This window comes from Suricata suricatta, chromosome 2 (genome assembly GCF_006229205.1).
Source record: "Suricata suricatta isolate VVHF042 chromosome 2, meerkat_22Aug2017_6uvM2_HiC, whole genome shotgun sequence".
Taxonomy (NCBI): Eukaryota; Metazoa; Chordata; class Mammalia; order Carnivora; family Herpestidae; genus Suricata; species Suricata suricatta.
The window spans coordinates 53323611-53327964 of record NC_043701.1 but is presented as its reverse complement, the minus strand read 5'-3'; the positions used below and the strand labels follow the sequence as shown (position 1 = coordinate 53327964).

General features: G+C 41.2%; 1 long non-coding RNA gene across 1 annotated transcript; it reads left to right on the top strand.

Moving 5' to 3' along the window:
- Positions 1-692: 692 nt before the first annotated feature.
- On the top strand, positions 693-1592 carry LOC115306201. Its single transcript, XR_003915239.1, has 2 exons — positions 693-792; positions 1247-1592. It is a non-coding gene; the product is annotated as an uncharacterized LOC115306201 (long non-coding RNA).
- The last annotated feature ends 2762 nt before the right edge of the window (positions 1593-4354 follow it).

The following is a 4354-nucleotide window of genomic DNA, read 5'->3' as shown; positions in this document are numbered from 1 at the left end:
GGTTTGATGGGGTAAGTCTTGGCGTCCACTCTCAGAGGCTCCGCCCCTGCCTGAGGCGAAATGAGCAGCAGGAGGTGAAGTGCGCACCTTCACAGACTCAATTGCGGAGTCCTCACCCCCAGTCTGGATCGCGGTTGCAATGGGGAAAGGAAAAAAAAGAAAAAGCAAAAAACCGAGTCTCACTTAGTTTCTGATAGCTTTGCTCAAGATGCTGTGCGCTGCTGGAAATGTGCTGGGAGCTCCCACATTCTAAGCGCGCGTGCCCGGGCCTCCACCCACCACCGACTCTTTGTTGAGGGTCCTGTCGGTGCGCGCCTTATTTCTTCCCCGTGGGGACCCGGAATTCGCGCAGTCCGTGTAGGGGGCGGGGTGTGCCGTGGAAATGGGGTCTGTGGTCCCGTTCCCAAAATCAAGTTCGAATTGCTGGCGCCTGGCGCAGTCGCCGCTCCGGCCACTTCCCGCCGCGATGCGCGCCTCTCCAGAGCAGCCACTTCTCACAGCCACAGAGGCTTCTGATTCCCCGCCGAGATGGCTTAAGGCTGGAGGCTATTCCTTCTCTTGCGCGCTGCTACCCAGCAGTTATCTATGGAGTGGGATTCTGTCTCCAAGTGCAGCCAAGTGTTCTATACCTCTTCCCCAGAGACAGTTCTATGAGTGCGTTCCGACTCTGTCTCTTCCCTTTGTCTCACGGGCACCGCGCAGTTGTGCCATGTTGGGCTGGGGATCTTACCTCCCCTGCCCATCCGGGCTGGCCCGTCCTCTGATCTCCCCTGTTTGCCCCCACTCACTCAGGTATCTTTGAGCTTCTATTCCCTCTGGAGTTTGTATTTTCTCCTTCTGCTCTCTCAGTTGAACGTAATATCCTTCTCAGTTCGAAAAACAGTGCGGAGGGAGTTTACAGAGCTCCCTTCTCTCCCCCATCTTGGCTCCACCCCCAAGTCTGATTTTTTAAAGTTTGTTTGTTTATTTTGAGAGAGAGTGTGTGAGCAAGGGAGGGGCAGAGAGAGAGGGCACATAGAGCCCAATGCGGGACTCAATCCCATGAACCACAAGATCATGACCCAAGCTCAAATCAAGAATTGGATGCTTAACCAATGAGCCACCCATGAGCCCCAAGCAAGTCTGATTTTTCGCAGTTCCCATCAATCTGTTTCCCCCCTCAATATTCCAGTAGATAAAGTGTGAGGAGGTTAAAAAAGAATACCAAGGGCATAAATTTAACCAACATATTTATGCGTCTTTTCAGATGCCTCGTATGACCACCTTCCTCCCCTTCTTCATGTTGGCCGGTTCACCTGATCCCAGTCCAAGCTTTCCAGACTTGGGTGAAATTGCAGGAGGATTGGTGGGAGGGGCCATGGGAGCTGCTTTCCGGACAAATTATCTTCTGAGAACTGCCAGGTGCATTTTCTTCTTGCAGTGGAGAAATTCTGTGTTGCAAACAAAAATGGTCACTGAGGAATCTGGTGTGCGTGTGCAACAATGCTTGCCATTGGGTGGCTTTACAGCTTCTCTTGCCTCACACCTCTCAGTTCTCCCTCTCACTGCCCTAAACCTGCATCTTCCAAATAAATTGTGAGCGCTTTCATCTTTGCCTCAGGCTACAACAGTGAATCATTTTATGGAATTTTTCTCGTGTGCAATTTTCAAAACAGGTTATCAACCAAGTTATTGAACAATCATGATAATTATTTCCAATACACTAAACTAGCAAAGTATTTTCCCCTTAAATGATGGAGTCATGGTAAGAAATGATTAAAAAATGGGGGGGCGGGGAGGGGAAGGGAGGCATTCGTATGCATGCCAAGTAGAGGACAATGTATTTTAATTAATTAGAAAACAACTTGGCAAGAGATTTAGAAATATTTCTAAGCTTTTATTCTATAATTCCACATCCTAGAAAGTATTCCACAAAAATAAGTAAAATAAAGGAAAAAAAACTTGATGCATAATTTTTCATTTTAGCATAATTATCAGCAGACATATATTGGGAAGAGATAAACAATTTGGATGTTTGACAAGTAAAAATTAAGTAAATTCCAGTTGATGAGAATATTGGTCCCCTTAATATACTTTTAAATAATTTGTAATAACATGGAGAATTTCTGCTTTATAATATTAACTAGAAAATAACAGAACTAATAGCATACATATGTTCATGTGTATTAAATATGAAGTTTAGCTATTTAAACAGTATAGAAAATAGTTTTTAAAGAAATATATCAGAATATTGAAAATGGTTGTCTGTGGGTGATAGTAAGTGACTATTTTTTCTTTCCATTTTTATTTGCATAACTCAAATTTAAAATTAAATAAAGTGTATTTATAATGAGAATATTTAAACAAAACAGATGATTTAATTATTCAAAATTCGTGAAGGCAGAAATAATATTTTCAAAAAGTTTTAATTTAGTATTCTGGTTTTTTTCTACATCTTGGGATTTTTTATTTGACATAGCGCCTTTTTCCTCTCATGAAGTTTTCTTCCAAAGTGTAATATTTGGCAATGTTGAGGGGGAAAAAAAACCTAACACATCTCCAGATTCTGTCTTTGAATTTATTCTTTTAACCTACAGTACTAATCCAGAAAAATTGATGTGACATGTCTGTGCGAAGTCAAGAGTAAAATTGTTAATATGTAAGAATAAAACATTCTTGAAGTCCTGAATGCCAGAGGGTACAATACCCACAGACTAATAATGTAGTGGAAGTTGGATGGTGGAATTTAATTTGGCAATTTCTTTTTCTGCCCACAGAGAACAGGAGAAATAGTTTAATAATGATAAACTATATAGAGCATTAAGATTTGTGAAAAGCATTTGGTAAAATTGTAGGAGAGAAAATCATCTTTGTTGTGATTGATTGGCATCTTTATGTGTATGCTGCTGACCAACCCTTTCACGTTCTCTACTTCAGAAGAAATATTACACTCTTATAGGAAAGTCGTCAGACATTTAAATTTAGTCTTTCATGATTTGGCAAAGGAAAATGGTGGATTAATACAGAAGTCCTCAAAACTAACAGTTCATCACAGGTCTGGGCAATCGGATGTAGCTACTAAAATTCATTGTAAATCCAGAAATGCAATATGTAACCTATGTTCCTTCATATAGCTTGAGCCAAGAAAGTACAAATTTTTGGGACTATATTATTTGAATACTGTGTCCATCTGGTACAATAGGATATCTGCATTCTCCCCCCATCTTTGCTTCCCTCCCCTGGATTGCCCAGAAACATTGAGATCATGCAGTTATTTCTTCTTTGTTCCAGAAACACTTAAGTCTTTCTAATTGCTCAGTCAGGTGTCGCTCTCTTTCCTGGTCCCATTGTCCACCACTGCATTGGCGGGACATCAGACCCCAGTGTGTGGAAATCTGAGGCACTCGCAGTCCTGCGCATGTCTGGATCTTGTTGTTACCTGTGCATTTCCATCACTGTCAAGCACCTCTACCATCACCCCGCAACCTGCAACCACGATGGCCACTGCAGGGGTGCTCAATGTCTCAACACGCCCAGATTTTCCAAAATGTCGAACACTGGCACTGTGTTTCTGGAACTTTGCATGAAGTTGCATGAACTTGCAAATGAAGCCATCATGTGCTCTGTGTTATACCAAGAATTTTCTCTTGCCTTTATACTGTGCTTAATTTGAGGGGTAGCAACCTGACATTGGCCTGAACAATGATACCTTGCATAGTGTAGAGTAAAAATAGCTATTCTATTTTAAATTACCTCTCCATCTCTCACTGGGAGTCAGACAGGAGCCCTTGATAGGCCAAGCTGAGTAAATTATTGTGATGGATTCTGTACAATACTTAAAATTACCTTTCTTCACCCCCTGCTATGTTTTTATTTGTAAGCTTTTCTGACCAACACCTCTTTCTAGAATTTAATTCTGTCCCAGGAGGCCTCTTTTTGTGAATAGACTTCGGACAGGCTCCTCACTGAATACGTGGGAGCTCAGGTTAGATTCAAACTGATAATCCTAAAACATAACATAGGCCCCAAATTCAATGTTTCATGCTGTGTACTTCTTAATTATACTCAGGCATAGTTTTAGATTGGTAATTTTTTAGTAAAAATCAGAAATATAAGTCAACATTCATATCCAAAGTAAAGAAGCTTATTTTAAGATATTTATGTATATAAAAATTTTTTTGCATTAGTTTCCAAAACTGCCATAGAAAATTACCACAAACATAGTGACTTAAAACAGTAAACATTTATTATGTTATAGTTCTATAGATTAGAAGTCCAAAATAGTTCCCACTGGGCTGTGTTTCTTTCTGGGGGCTCGAGGGGGAAAATCTGTTTCCTTGCTTTTTTCAGATTCTGTAGGCTGCCCACATTCCCT